Source organism: Echiichthys vipera, assembly GCF_963691815.1.
Source record: "Echiichthys vipera genome assembly, chromosome: 15".
NCBI classification, from domain to species: domain Eukaryota; kingdom Metazoa; phylum Chordata; class Actinopteri; order Perciformes; family Trachinidae; genus Echiichthys; species Echiichthys vipera.
This window is the reverse complement of record NC_139840.1, coordinates 2,678,553-2,694,765: the sequence shown is the minus strand read 5'-3', so window position 1 is coordinate 2,694,765 and position 16,213 is coordinate 2,678,553. Positions and strand designations below refer to the sequence as shown.

Below are 16,213 nucleotides of genomic sequence, written 5' to 3'. Positions count from 1 at the left end.
TTAATAATACATTTATTTCAGCATTTGTTATTTATACATTTATTTCTGCATTTGTTCATTAATGAATTCGTTTATTAATTAATTTATTTATTAATTGATGTATTTATACATGTTATTATTCAGCATTTAATTATTTTATCTTGTATTTATTCAAATAAATACATTTATTATTATTATTTATACATTTATTTATGCATTTATTAATTAATTACTTTATTTATTAATTTATTTTTACATTGATTTATTTATTGATGTATTTATTTATTTGATCCTGTATTTATTTATACACTTATCTCAGCAAGTATTTATTTATTTATGTATTTAAATATTTATGTTTTTATTAATTAATTAATTTATGAGAGTGAGAGAGAGAGAGAGAGAGAGAGAGAGAGAGAGAGAGAGAGAGAGAGAGAGAGAGAGAGAGAGAGAGAGAGAGAGAGAGAGAGAGAGAGAGAGAGAGAGAGAGAGAGAGAGAGAGAGAGAGAGAGAGAGAGAGAGAGAGAGAGAGAGAGAGAGAGAGAGAGAGAGAGAGAGAGAGAGAGAGAGAGAGAGAGAGAGAGAGAGAGAGAGAGAGAGAGAGAGGAGAGAGAGAGAGAGAGAGAGAGAGAGAGAGAGAGAGAGAGAACGAGCGCGCGTCACTCGCGGGCACGGCGCGGGGTCAGTGACCGCGCACGCCGCCTGTTTATCTCTATGAAGAGAGCTTCTCGGGAGCGCGCCCCCCTGGCCGAGGAAGGTGAGCGAGTGTCTGGAGGGAGGACTCGGAGCGCGACCAGCCAGCAGCGGAGGGATCGATCGGATTAAACTCGATTTGAGTGAAATTAACACAAAGGAGGAGAAGAAGCAACAACGCACACTTTACCCGGCGAGGTCGCACATCCAGCGGGACACGCCGAAGAAGACCAATACCACATGAATATAACTAACTTTTTTTTTTTCATCTGTTTATTTATATTTAAAAACGAAAAAAAAACACAAAAAAGGACCGCGGTGGATTTTTCCTTTTTTTCCGAAGCGGAGATACTAACGAGGAGTAAAGACCCTGAAGTGACCGAAGCTTGTTGGGTAAGAAAGAGAGCGTTTTTAACCAATGTCCCCACCGTGAACGCGGAGGGTTTCAATCTGAATTAAAACCTCATTTAATAGTAACTTTAACCTACTTTTTATGACCGTGTCTCCGCTCATTTAGCGCCGTTAACTCACTCACTTTGCAAAGGAAAACCCTCGTGTTCTACTTTATTGACGCTTGTGTTCTTATTTTCCCCATTTTGGCAGAAAGTCATTGAAGGTAACACGTTAGCTCGCCATGCCGCACACACACATACACACAACACTCAACCTACACACACACACACACACACGCACAACAGTCCCACTAGTTAAGTTGAAAAAGTGGAAAGAAAAGCACCGTGAGAGCCTTAAGGTGCCCCGGACCCCGTTCCCCCTGACAACCTGTTGGTTTTTAATAAATAAAACAGAATAACGAGTGTTTTTAAAGTGTTAGCTTCTGTTAGCTAATTGTGTTGGAAGCTTCTACCCTCGTGGCTCGAGCGTAGAGGTGAGTCACCGGCCCGACTGAATGAGCCGTGAGTGCGAGACTCCCAGCGGACGACACTTGGCGAATATCCGCCCTAAAAACACATCAAATTAGAGTTAATTTAAAACGTTTCCACCGTAAAAGTACCAACAATGGCTGTATTTCCCGTGAATGTGTGTTTTTTAACGGTTCTGCGCGTGAAGTGTCCGTTAGTAGTGGCTTGGTTCGTTGGACGGAAGGGACAGCGGGAGGAGGAGAGGAGGAGGAGGGGGGTGTTGGTAGTGAGGCCAGGCGGTCATTCCACACCATTTTCACCTTTTTCAAACCACCAAAACACGTTAAAATGAACTAAAAACACCCCGTTTTCGCGTAGGAGCTCATAAGCGGAGAGGGAGAAGTGTTTTTACTTTGAAAAATTGCCGAAATAAGGGAAGCGCCCCCCCCATTTTTGCCCGTTTTGGTCCCGGAACGACGGTGCGAAACACCGCTGATGAGGCTAATTAGCCGTTGGAGGTTAGCCCAATGCTAAGAGGACACCGAAGTTCTAGCCTCTCTCTGCCCCCCCCGAAGACCACTTATTTACCCCCCCGAAGTGTAACCGTAGCGTGTAACCTGCTCGGGGCGGTTAATATCAGTCGAAACATCCGAGTTATTGCATTTAAGCGTCTTTTTAGTGACTTTTTGTCGATGTTTAAAGGACAAACCGACGCTAACGGCTTTTGTCGCGAGCGCTTGTTGTTACAATCAAGTTTTTAACGGCTACACTTGTTACGTTAAATGTGGACGGGCTGCTCCAAAACACCTGCTTGCTCCCGTGTAGCTCTGTCTAACAGGTACACACACATTATTTACACGTTATTTACACATTTCCTGCTCTGACAACGCCACTTTTTATTGTTTGCTCTGCCCTCCTTCTCCATATTGTCTTCTGTAATCGGTCAACTTGCATAATGGTCACCCTGCCGCTCTCCTCTCACGCAACTTTGGGCTGTGCTAGCTGCGGGAAGAGGGGGAAATACGCTTTTTACCCCTTAAAAACACACTTTTTTAAATTAATTAAACCTCATGTTGTATTCGCAGTGTTATTACAGTTAATGTGCATGTGCTGGTTCGTTGTTTTTCCTGCCATGGAGTCAGCAGCAGCAGCAGCAGCTACTACCCCCACCACCACCTTGTGTCTGAGCCAAGATGGCAGCTATAGTCATGTTTAGTGGGCCACAGAGGGAGAGATAAGAGGCCACACACACACACACACACACACACACACACACACACACACACACACACACACACACACACACACACACACACACACACACACACACACACACACAACAGATGTTCACCACTATTTGGTCTTTTCTTGTGGTTTAAAGTTGAGGCTCTCTTCTCTTCCCTCTGCAGGAGCAAAACATGGAGGACAAAAAGTCAAAATGTCCACACGGGATTGGGATTTTTTAGATTTTTACATTTAATCTTAAAGTCTAATTACGACACAAACTCACCCAATGGTCCTTTTTCGCGCTTATGCGTCAAATAAGCCACCCAGTCAGTTTTTGCGTGTGTAGATTAACAGAGAAATCTGACGCTAACAGTCGGACGTGGCTAACAGTGATTAGCTCGTGGCAGCGCGGTGAAGGCATTCAAAGGTCTTTTTTAACCACTAATACTGGTGAAAATAACAGCAAACCTCTGCATCAGCATGAGAAGAGTCCCTACACACACAACAAAGCACCAACAACGTAGTTAGTGAAGCCAGAGTTTATTAAGAGTCGTGTGTTTACATTAGCAGGGGTTGAACGGGGAAAATGGCGGAGTAGCTCTTCCTCCGGCTCTCCGGCAACACACAGCTGGACTGAATACGACTTTTGTCCGGTTCACCTTTGTCAGAATCACAAACGGGCGACTTTTGGACCGAAATACGACAGAAACGGGTCTTCTTGGTAGTGATGTTACTTGTCGTTGCGAAGTCCTCCTTCGATTTAAGGGTAACGCACTATTATTGTTGTTTTTCGGTGCCGTTGCTTCCTGGTTTATTCTACTTCTGGGTCAAAAGCCACCACCGCGGAGTGGGGACCATGCGCAGATGAGAAACCCAATAATAATGCGAGAATAATCAGGGAACTGAAGGAGTTCTCTGGGTCTGTTAACCGGGGTACAGTGTTTACATGGTGTTTAAGAAACCGGGGTATGCCCTTAACCCGAATATAATCAGCTTTTTAAACTGCTTGTGGTGTTTTAAAGACTTATCTACTGGCCCCTGTACCAGCTCCTCTCATAGTAAAATCCATTACAGTGGATTACCAAAGTCAATCCCAAAGAAAGGAGCCCATTGGTGCTTTGTTTTGTGTGTAGGGACTCTTCTCATGCTGCTGCAGAGGTTTGCTGTTATTTCCAGCAGCATTAGTGGTTAAAAAAGACCTTTGAATGCCTTCACCGTACCGCCCAGAGCTAATCACTGTTAGCCACGTACAGCTGTTAGCCACTCTCCTGGATTTCTCCGTTAACAGTTGTTACGCGGAAAAAACTTGATGGATTATTTGACGCAAGTGCTGAAAAAGATGGGGCGGATGATTTTGCGCCTGACTTACACTTTTAATATAAAGAGTTCGTACGAGGTGCGTGCATTTAACTTTTAAATGCATCCTTCTGATTTATTTGTTTCCCCTTAAATTCAAATCTACATCTAAGGTTGACCCCATACGCAGCTTTTAATGTCTAAAAACAAACAAATAAAAAGCGTAAAAGGAGGAAAAACGCTGGAAAAACATGAAAACTTTCAACTGCTTTGATTTTGAGTAAAGTGCTTGAAATCTCTGATACATGCGGCGCTGGAACATGATATAACACTGATTTATAACTCATATTTCAAAGCTCATATTGCATGAAAATGACTGTTGATGATTAACAGATCATCAAAGTAGTCGTTGATTATGTTTGTGTCGCTCTAGTAGTCGAGTTCAGCATCACAGTGGCCGTTTACAGGACAATAACATCTCATTTTGTGACGCACAAGTGAAATAATGTGTATATTGAGTATTGTACTGTGTAAATATGTAGTTGACCACAGCTGTAAGATGTTTGAAAAGCATGAAAATGCACCTTTAAATGCTTGAAAAGTGCTTGAATTTGACTCTGAATGTAGTTAAATGGCTTCATTTATGGTAGTTTTATTTAAGGTCGTCACAAAAGCAGATTTTAAACTTTTAATCAACAATAAAATTATAAAAAAGATGCTTGAAGGGTGAAAAAAGCTCCTCGACGCACAAAATCTGAGACTTTTTTGTTCTTTTTTATAAACATCCGTCAGAAAAGCTTCATTTCCTTCCCCGTTGTTTCAGACTTTGGTTTAAATAATCTGCTTTTTTTCCTCATAGCTGCGACACCTTCGACACAATCAAACATGAATTTCCTTTTGTTTTGAAGCGTGTTTTATATAATTTAACCTTTAGCTTTATTCTTTTAGCACTGGAGCCTGGTTTTGATTCAACCTCAGGTCTAAACGTTGTCTTGGTGACCGTGGATCAGGTCGTTTTAGCTTAAACTTCCACTGTAATCCCTTTAATATAGAGTCTGTATGAAAATAACATAAAACAATCTCTTTAAATGTGATTTTAATGGGAAAAAATCCAGGTGAAATCATAACTTTCAATATCTTTATGTATTCTGAGACACATGTGATCTACCGCAGCTGTGATCTGCTGGAAACGCTGGAAAATGGACCTGAAAAGTGCGTTAAAAGTGCTTTAATTTGACCTCAGAGAAGGCATAACTACCAATATCTTTATGTATTCTTTGAAATACGTCATTTACCAAAACTGTGATGCGCTGGGACCGCTTGAAAATGGACGTTGGAAAAGGCGTAGTAACCATTTCCCTTTCAAATTCAAGTTACTTTGTGTTGTTTTATCTATTTAGATTGAGATGTTGTGCATCACGATATCTCAATCTATGATTTATTACGATATGATTCCACTTTATTTTGGTCTCCATCATATTAAATCATAACTAAGTCACAGAGTTTGGTCTTTACCTGATCCGTAAAGTCTCCTGAGATCACTTTACTTATGATTTGGCACTATAAATAAAATATAATAGAATTGAATTGAAATAACAACGTGATAAAGCCTCATTTTTGTGTCCTCCTGTGTGAATTTAACACATAACGTGAAAAATTCAGAGTATTTTATTATTTTATTAAAAACTTTAGTCACAAATTATTTAAGAAATACTACATATACATAATACATGTGATTTTAGAGTCATGTTGTGCGTGTTATTATCAATTTAGACGACATATTTATGTGTCTTTTTATGCATAATTGTTGTTTTTTTTTACTTTTCTAGACGTTGTCTTGGTAACGTCACAGTCGATCGTCTTAACTATAATTTTTTTTTTAATGTAATCCAGTTAATATATTTAGTCTTTATGGAATAATAACATGATTAAAGCCTCATTTTATTGCATCCTCCTTTGAATTTTTCACGTTATTTTGTTAAATTCACAGTTTTTTCTCATTTTATTCAGAACTTTAGTTCAAACATATTTAAGAAATACTTCACATCCGATTTTAGAGTTATTTTGTGTGTTAATTGTGCGTCTTTTGATGCATAATTGTGTTTTTTTTTGGACTTTTCTGGAAGTTGTCTTGGTGACGTCACAGTAGATCGTCCTAACTTTGGCTGGGGGGCCTGGAGCAGGGCCGTTTGTAGCTTTTTGGGGGCCCTAGTCTGTGAAACTAGAGTGCGTTTAACTTGTAAATACGTCGTTCTGTAAACATTTATTTCCCCACAAATTCAAATCAACATCTCACGTTGACCCTAGCAGTTTATCCTCGCATGCAACTTTTAATTTCTACTAATAAATGAATAAAAAAAGGAGGAAAATGGATGAAAACTCATTAAAAAAAGGAGGTAAATGCACGGAAAACTAGGAAAATGTCGTTATTTGAAACCATAGAAAGCAAAGTGTCTCAATCTAATCCAGTGCGCTCCCCTAAAACCTTACAAATGCAGATTTTTGTCAGTAAAAAGGCGTCGGCGACGTCTTCAGCGCGGCCCGGGGGTCAGATACGGGGGGGAAACGCCGCACGCAGCGACTCCTAACCCTTGGAAACACAACATTAACATTTACCAGGTAATTGAGATTTCACAGAACGATGCGGTTTAATTTCCCGTCTTATTATCCGTACACGGGTGCTCGCTGTCCACGTGCATTCATACCCCCCTCCCCCTCCCCCGTTATCTCTTAGCATCTAATGACCATAAAGATTTAACCACGCCGCTCACCGCACACCGTGCACACCTCGTTCCATCAAGACACCTCCATAAATGTGTCAAATCGTTGTAATTTTGACCTAAATTTTGATTATCTGGACTTTTTCACTAACGCTCACTGTTTTCAAACTGGTAAGGGACTGCGCGGAGCGAGACAGGTGTGTGTCCGTGTGTCCGCGGGCACACGTGAGAGCACGCGTGCCTCTGTCGGCGTGCGGCGGCTAAAACTTGTAGCTGACAACACTGATGTTGTTGTGATCCGCTGGTGAAAACGTCCATTGTTCACGTCTTTGTTTTTCATCTGACTCTTTTGTCGTGTGTTGTCCACCTCCGTCCCTCGATGATCTCTCACTCTCTCATCGGGGCCGTACGTTACGTTACGTTTCACTCTTTCGCTGCAAAACCAGAGGAACATTTCATACGTTACTCTGGATTTAGGCGACGAGAGGACGTTTCTATCACATTTCCACTTTCAGCATGATTATGACGCTGCCCTGAGAGGGTCATCGTGTCCAACTTGGAGCATTAACACCCTGCCATACAATTTTAAACGTATTTGTGACCTTTGGCGGCTAAAAAAATCTCATGTTTTGTTAATATTTAATCTGAAATCATGGTGAGGATGAGCGCAGACGGGTACAGGAGGGGTTAGATGCGGTTATTCCTGTCAACTGTGAACATTTCTGCCCAATATCACAACAAAAAGGTGCAAATCCTCGGCACTTTCGTCATATTAAGTCATATTTTAACTGAACAGCAGCTTTGGGTCGTGGATAAACGGTTAAATGTCGACGTCACGGCTGGAATTTCCTCTGTGGTTCTGGGGAAATGTCCAGAAACGTTTTGTTTTCTTAAGAATCCGTTCAGCTGTCAGAGAAATCTCAGGCTGATGATGAATTACTCTTCTGTTTATTTCAGACTTTACACGATGAAAGCTGCAGATTCAGTGTCTCTGATCGGCTCCTTTATTTAAAGTGACAGTTACAGATGAAAGCATGTTGTCTCTGGCTGATGATTGGGTAATATATTGATGCTATACGGACACTTTATGAGAGTATATATTTTAGTTTTCACGTAATATCGTGTTTGCTCTGGTTTAAATTATGCATTACCGTAGATTTATGTTATTTTCTGAACTTTCCAGACTCTTCTGTTATTCGTCTTTACCCACACGTGGTCAAAAATGTTGATTTTTTAATTTCTCCGTACCTCCCCGGCCCTGCTTTGACTGTTTTGATTACATTTAATGCAAGTTTTTGGGGGAAATCCAAAACAGTTGGTGGGAAATGGTCGAGCTGCAACTCAGATAATGGTTTTGAGTCAGTTTTTCGTCCACGTTCTCCACTTCCTGCTTCTTAAACGTGAATATTCTCTGGTTTCTTTCCTCCTCTGTGACCGTGAACCCAAAGTCTTTTGAGTCGTGGACAAACACTAAACATTTGAAGACGTCATCTCTGACTTTTGGGATCTTTTTTCCACCTTTCAACGAATCGATCAACGGAGAAAACAACCGTTTTGCAGGAGTTGTTGCTTTACACTCCCGCGGTCGCTTCTGTGCAGTCGTGATATTTTCAGGAGGAACTTTTAACGCGCTTTGAAGGTTGGATGACACATTTGAAAGGGCAGCATTGAGCGTCCCTCCCTGTGCGGGGTTGGGTGGCACCTGATGCTGCGGCGCTCCTGTCAGACACTTTGGTGGTTATAAAACAGCCCCGGTGTTGGGTGTCTGAGCCCAGAGTGCTGTTTGTCAGGGTGGCCATTTTGTCTCCTATCATCACCATCACCATCATCATCATGTGTCGTTGGATGGCAGAAGAGAGAAGTGGCGCTGTTGTTTGTCTCCATCTCTTTCATCTTGCCATCTATCGCTCCACCTCCACCCACTCGCTCTCTACCCATGCATGAGCTCCCTCCTCTTCATTCTCACCCTCTTCCATCTCTCTCTCCATCTTTGCCTGCCTGTCTGTTCCCTCCCCTCCTCTCCCCTCCCCTCCCCTCCCTTCCCTTCCTCCACTCCTCTCATTTCCAGCCAAAAGGTTAGCGGGGGTCTTTAGCACCGTGGTGACATTCAAAACTGAGTGTCATTGCTGTCTCTCTCTCTCTCTCATCCCCTCCCTCTCACCTGCCTCCTCCTCCTCCGCACTCGCCTCCCCCATCCCCCCATCATCCTCCTCCTGCGGCGAGGGCCTTCTGGACCGAGTGCTGTGCCTAGAAGAGAGAGGGTTGGCGTTAATTCAGCTCTCAAGTGTTTGCGTGTGTGGGCTGGAAGTGTGAAAGAGGAGACGGCCTGTCAAGTACATCTCTGACCCATATTTGTGCGTGCCTTTTTAATCTATCCTTGACCTCTCCCTGCGTTGAAGCGGAGCACATCCTGTGTTTTTCCCTCTCTTCCTCTTCTCCATCCCTCAGCTCGCCACACACCATCTAACCCTCGCCGCTCTTGGTAAACTAACAAACCTCTGCTTAGAAATATGTGGTTTGTGTCTCATCAGCTGCAGGTGAAAAATCCCATCAATGCACGCAGTTTCTCTTTAAATGGCGCTGTTGTGGCGTCCGCACATCCTCCCATCTCGCCTCTCTCTCTCTCTCTGCGTGATCCACGCGGCCGATGAAAGGTTAAGTGCCGCTCGCTTGTGGAATCAACATCCAGTTAGGAAGATGGAGATGGATGCAAGGTCAGAGAGCGGAGGAGATGCAGGAGAAGACGCTCGTGTCGATCTCTCTTTCGTCAGCACGACACTGTTGCTCCTTGTGTCCGGCGTCGTTATAGCAACATTTCCGTTTAACCTACAAATATAAATGATCGTGAACGCTTCGAGTTGATTAAATAGTGCAAAACTGAAGCTTAAAACTTCTTACCTCTCTACTTTTAGCTTTGTCTTTCTGCAAAAGGACGCTAGCACCGCTTTATTAGCCGTGCAGCGCTGCCCTCGGACACCGCAATCTCCTCGCTGTCAACACTTTCAGTCCTTCACAATAAAAGTTCACGCTTCAACGACTCCAAAATATGCCGTGAAAGCTCCTTAATTTCCACCTTTTTAATGTTTACCGCCACCTGAGCCGCTCAGACTTCGCTCTGCACTCATCAAAGTCTGATTGTTTCCTAATTAGACGCGTGAACACTCATGTGCGTGTGTGAAACTCGTAGATTCTTTGGAGTGCAAACGTGAATTCACCGCGCAAAAAAAGGGACCAGGACCTGGGTCAGTGTCCGTAGAGCGCCAAAAACAGCGAATAATGAGCGAGTGATGACACGGAGACGCTAATGTTGGTCGTAGTTTATAGCCCTGACGCCAGCAGCCCCGGTTTTACCGTCCTGTCACTCCGCATATTGTTTTTAAAAAGGTGCTTAGGAGATCCTGGGCCGGATTCAAAGCCACGGCGGAAGCACTTCTGATCCTGGAGAGTGCATCGACTCTGGGGGTAAAAAGGGGTGTGTGTGTGTGTGTGTGTGTCCTGGGGGAGAAGTTACCCCACAGCTTTTACAGGAAAGACTCTGCAAGTTAATTGGTTGTTAGCAGGCAGGCAGGTGGAGCAGGGAGGGGGAACCGACCAATCTCTGGGGACGCCGTCCAGACCGGCCTGTCCCATTGGTCTAAAAGGGCAAGTCAATAGCACTGATTGATTAGGGAGGTGTGTGTGTGTGTGTGTGTGTGTGAGAGCCTGGTCTATACACCGTGTGTGTGTGTGTGTGTGTTCACATAAAGGAATACTTAAATGTCGTCAGTATTGTGAAATGAAACCTTTTCTTCAGAAGCTCATTTCTTATTCATGTTGACTGAGACTCAGAAAAGGTCCCGTCTGTGATGTTGCTCACAAATATTCCCGAAAGCTTCATATTTCCTTTTCCTCTTGCACAGCGATGACGAATCTCTCAGCGGCTCAAAAACCAGTCGTTTCTTTTTTCTTGAATGCGCTGAAGAGACTCCCAGCCAGTGACGAATCCTAGTCGTTCTTTATTAAAGTCTACCCCCTTCTTTTACGTTGCGGGGGTTTTCCCTGCGACGCCTGTGAAAGTGGCAGCGTGCCACTGTGAAACTCATTTGCATCGGCGAGCAACAGCTTCCCCTTCACCTGCAACAGTTTTTCTCTCTGAACAAGAATTCAAACACAAGTGTTCACACGTGAGAAGTGCAGAATAAACCCAGAGGGATGTTTTAACCAAACCGTCTGTTTCATCGTAGCAGCAGAACCGATTACACTTGAATACGTTCCATTTATCGTTCTTTATTCAATCTTTGCATCAAAATCACATCTCATCTTCAGCCTCGTCGGGTCGCGGGGGCAGCAGCTCCAGCAGGGGACCCCAAACTTCCCTTTCCCGGGCCACATTAACCAGCTCTAACTGGGGGATCCTGAGGCGTTCCCAGGCCAGTGTGGAGATCTAATCTCTCCACCTGGTCCTGGGTCTTCCCCGAGGCCTCCTCCCAGCTGGACGTGCCTGGAACACCTCCCTAGGGAGGCGCCCAGGGTTCATCCTTACCAGATGATCCTGAACCACCTCAACTGGCTCCTTTCAACGCAAAGGAGCAGCGGCTCTACTCCGAGTTCCTCACGGATGCTGAACTTCTCCCCCTCTCTCTAAGGGAGACTCCAGACCCCCTCCTGAGGAAACACATTTCGGTTGCTTGTACCCGCGACCTGGTTCTTTGGGTCCTGACCCAGCTTTCATGACCACAGGTGAGGGTAGGAACCAGGACTGAGCGGTAGATCCAGAGCTTTGCCTTCCTCAGCTCTCTTTATTCACCTGGAATCAGCGTCTCCGAGAAGCAGAATAGGAATAAAATTGTAGCCAAAAGGGGACGAGCTCTTCAGCGTCTGCTCCAGACATTTAAATTTCCATTTCACCATTTTACCGTCTGCTCTCTGTTGTATTTCACTCTTCTACGCTGGACTTGAGCCACGGCATTCAGGAAAGTCTCACTCAGTGCTGCTGCCAAAACATCTGGACCTTCTGGGTGTTAGTCCAGGATTGATTTGATTTACGGCAGTGAAATCTACGTGCGGGGCGTTTCTTTCTATCCTAAAATACTGCAGTCGATCGTGTTCATGTAGCTGTGCAGCCCGAGGTAGAAGCAGCAGCTGTTGTTGAGTCACAACACTGGTGAGGTGAGGGTTAAACGGAGTCTGACGCTGTAGATCTACGTTAGATTAGATCCCTCACATGTGATTGTAAATGCGTTTCTGGACCACACATGAAGCGACCTCTTTATTAGTTCATCTCAAACCAAAACAGTGTTGTTCTAAAGCATTTCACGGCGATTTCAAATGGCAGTAAATCCTTTCTCTCGTCACGTGCAGTGAACCTCAGTTTGCAGAAACACCCAGTGACTCTCGTGAGTTCCTGTTTCTGCAGAGATCCACTGAGGCTGCAGCCGCACGGCGAATGTTTTCTTTCTAAGACTATCTCCATGTGAACACGCCTGCATGTGCAGATCACGTGGACACTCACAACAGGAAGTAGATCCTCTGTTGTTACTCTCCGGCTGCAAAATGATGAATTTGTACGTTGAAAATGTATAAAATACTCAAGAGGAAGAAGTGGAAAGTGTTTATTTGTTTACTTTGAGAGTAACTCCGGAGTATAAGGCGATAACTGCGGCGGAAAACACACATTTGGACTCGTTACAAAGCAAATGCGGTGACCTATTAGAGCGTTATCCATCGCCAGAGGAAGCCATGACGCACAGAAAGGATCAGCCACACGAGAAAGATGAAACGGGCGCAGCAGCGTCTCCAAAACGTCTCCATTTAAGGGGCTCGGGAACGCCGAAGAAGCGCGGATAAGCGGCGTAAACGTAGCAAAAGAGATGCATTTTAAAAACGCAGCTGTGAGGATGTGGCCCGAGTTGTCACATGCACATCATCGTCATCACTCCACGTCCTTGTCCAGCGAGCTGCGACCACGACAGGATGTGGAAGATGACCTCTTTATATTGAATACGCTTGAAAAACAAAACCACTCCAACACTGTTTGACATCCAGCGTGGGACAACAATATGGAAATATTTTCCACGCCGGCGTGCCAGAAATACAAACCGGTGTAGTCTTTCTGCTGACCTTGAATCTGACTGTGCACATTTTCCCGTTTTCCTTTCAAACGTAAATCACGACGGCGTTTAAAGTTTCAGTATCAAAACCGCAGCTTTCGCCTTTTCACTCCACTCACAGTCTCAAAGAGCAGACGGAGAGCTTTCATAACGGTTTCTTTAGCTCAGTGACACACACACACACACACACACACACACACACACTCTCTCTCTCGCTCCGTTAGCAGGTTCCTTGGCCACCCCCTGTGGCCTACTTCCCTCTCTCCTCCTCCTCCTCCTCCTCTCCGCGGCCTCCGTGTCCTCTGGGATCAGACTGGTAGCCGGCCAGTGGTTTTTCCTACCACATGGTAAAGGCAGGGAACAGATTGGATAAACACAGCCCTTTCCTGCTGACCCACCCCCCTCCACACACACACACACACACACACACACACACACACTGTCCATTAACGAAGCAGCCGTGCGTAAAATAACCAGATTTTCTCTAGCTTCGCTGCCTCTCTCTTTATTCTCTCCCTTTCTTGATCCTCCTCCTCCTCCTCCTCTTCTCTCCTCTCTCCCTTTTCCTTCCTTCCTCCCTTCCTTCCTTCCTTCCGGGCCTCAAATCTCCCAGCCTCCAAAGCACACAGGCCCTGCATCCCCTCACTTGAGCGTAATTACACACACAGCTAGCCAGCTCCTGCGCGCTGTCCTCCATTTGGGAACAAAGGTATAAATTATAGCGGCTTAGATCCTAGTGGTAATGGGAGGTGGGTGGGTGCACACGTGTTCTCCAGAGGAAGAGAGATCACTCACTCCTTCAGGTGTCTAGTTAGGTGGGGTCTGCTGAGCTGGTGCAGTTTGCGTTTTGTTTGCCTGTGTCTCAGTGGAGAAGGGTGTTGTTGACACGGCAGAGATTTCCTGTAGTAAAGCCCGGAGGCTACAGACGGTTACGCTGCCAAACTCTCAACCGCACAGACAGGAGTGCACGGCTGCTGGCTCATCTTCCTATCCTCTCCTTCTGCGTGCACGCAGCAAATATGGAGCTTTTTTTTAACTTAACATCACGAGTCAAAAGAGTCTCAGCGCTCAGATGTGACTCTGTGGTGTCCAGAGGGCGGATGAGCGTACATGCAAAATGTCCACCAGACGGAAGTAAACACAATAAACAGGCTGTAAAAAAAAGAAATGTGCAGAGCAGGAAGCGTGCAGAGGCGTGTCGTCGCCGAGGGCCGAGCGCCTGCAGGTTTTCATTCCAGCCAAAGTTTACACCGAGTGACGTCACCGCTAACACACCTTCAGTCAGACTGGAGGAGCGGCGGCTGCGGTCAAAACGTCCCCAAACAATGTAAAACAGACAACATATATGCACTCAGGGCTCGTACGGGCGCTGCAAACCCTTAAAAACACTTCTAACTCTTGAAAACTGCTTTGATTTTGCATGAAGTTTATGTTCAGTCTCATATTTGAGACCGAAAACAACATTTTCTGACTTTTTTTGCTTTAAAAATGACTGGAAAATTTACAAATGATCAAAATAGTCGTTGATTGTATCTCTGTTAACATCATGTTGGTTGTTCCCGGGACAATAACATCATATTTAATGTGATGAACATGTGCAATAATAGGGTTCGTACAGGTGCTTTAAATCCTTAAATGCTTTAATTTTAGTGTTTTCAAGGTTTGAATTTTGGATAAAGTGCTTGAAAATGCTTGAAATTGTATCCAAATTTCTTTCTTCTGGTATTACGAAACATTTTTGATGCTTAAAGAGTAAATAACACTTTTAACATGATTTTAATGTAAAAAGCCAGGTGAAATAAATATAACATTTAGTATCTATACGTGTTCCTAGAAATATGTGATTTACCACAGTTGTAAGATGCTGAAAAGCTTTAAAATCGACCTTGAAAGTGTTTGAAAAGTGCTTGTTTTTGACCTCTGAACGGGTGTTTGAACCCTGAAGTATAAGGAGTAGTGTACTGGACTTGTCCACAGCTGTAAGGTGCATAAAAATGCCCCTTGAAATGCTTAAAAGTGCATAAAAAGTGCTTGAATTTGACTTTGGAAACTGTGCAGGAACCTTAAATATAAGATTTCCCACATTTTGATCCCCTTCACCGTAGAGCTGCGATGAGTAGTTCAGTATTTTGATAATAAATTGGGTGAAGTGACTTTTTTAAGTAAAGAATGATCTGATTTTTCTGGTTTCTTTGCTCCTCCGTGATCGTAAACTTGAATATCTTTTGATTTGTGGCAAAAAAAACAAGATATTTTGTTATTTTTGGGTTTGGGAAACTCTGAAACACATTTTTCACCATTTTAAAGGAGCAAAAAAACAAACTAATGTGAGTAAACGTGGTTATTTGCAGCCCTGCTCTCCAGGACTTTGTGAGCTACGGTCTGTTTCTGTTTGAATGGGAGAAGAGCTTTTTGCCGAGGTCGGCGTTCCTGCTCAGCGTTAAATGAACGATGCACTACGGAGAGCGACTAATACGGCGTCATGCAGCAGACGCCGCTCACTTGAACCCTGGCAGCGACGCTCTGTGGTTCCAGCTCGTCTGAGCGGGCGACCTCGATTATTGTGGTTTGATGGCGCGTCTCCGTCCGTGTGAACTCCTGAGCCTGGCTGGTGATTCTCACTGCATTTTGACTCCACGTCGCCGTGTGCTTTGTTGTGTGTGTTGGGACTCTTCTCATGCTGCTGCAGAGGTTTGCTGTTATTTTCAGCAGCATTAGTGGTTAAAAAAGACCTTTGAATGCCTTCACCGTGCTGCCCCGAGCTAATCACTGTTAGCCACTCTCCAGGATTTCTCCGCTAATAGTTGTAACATGAAAAAAAATATCTTGATGGATTATTTGATGAATGTAAATACCGGAAAAACGACCCTGGGATGATTTTGCGCCGGAATTTCACTTTAACCTAAAGTCTGCTGATCTCCCGACCGCTACGACGGCTTTCTGACGATCCGTCTCCGTAGCAAAGGAGCCGTGCGTCGCTCTAGCTAGCTTAGTCTCAATTTGCGATCGGATACATTCAGTGTTCTGTATTGTTGTTTTCCAAGCTGCTGCAGCCGCCATCTTTTCTCAGGACCTACGATGGTCGCGGTTTCCATGGTAGCGCAGCCGTCCAGGCTCTCATCCCTGTTAGTTTTTCACTCTGCCCGGAGATCAAAGCCGGGTGATTCATAGCTCGATATATAACAATAAACGTCACGATATAGAATGATCTCTGGTTATTCAGTAAATAAATAGAAATAACCACACGGTAACGCCATTTTTTTGGTGAATTAAATACCTGACAAATGAAACGTACAGCGTATTTTCTCATCTATGAAAGAACTTTAATGCGAAATGAACATAAAGGATCAGA

The 16,213-nt window shown here is 44.2% G+C and overlaps 1 protein-coding gene across 1 annotated transcript in view; it reads left to right on the top strand.

Moving 5' to 3' along the window:
- Window positions 1-766: 766 nt before the first annotated feature.
- The window catches only part of chd7 (chromodomain helicase DNA binding protein 7), a 102,321-nt gene continuing 86,874 nt past the window's right edge, over window positions 767-16,213 (top strand). Inside the window, exon 1 of the mRNA XM_083928088.1 lies at window positions 767-1,062. The gene's annotated coding sequence lies outside the window, so the exon portion shown is untranslated. The remainder of the gene's footprint in view (window positions 1,063-16,213) is intronic.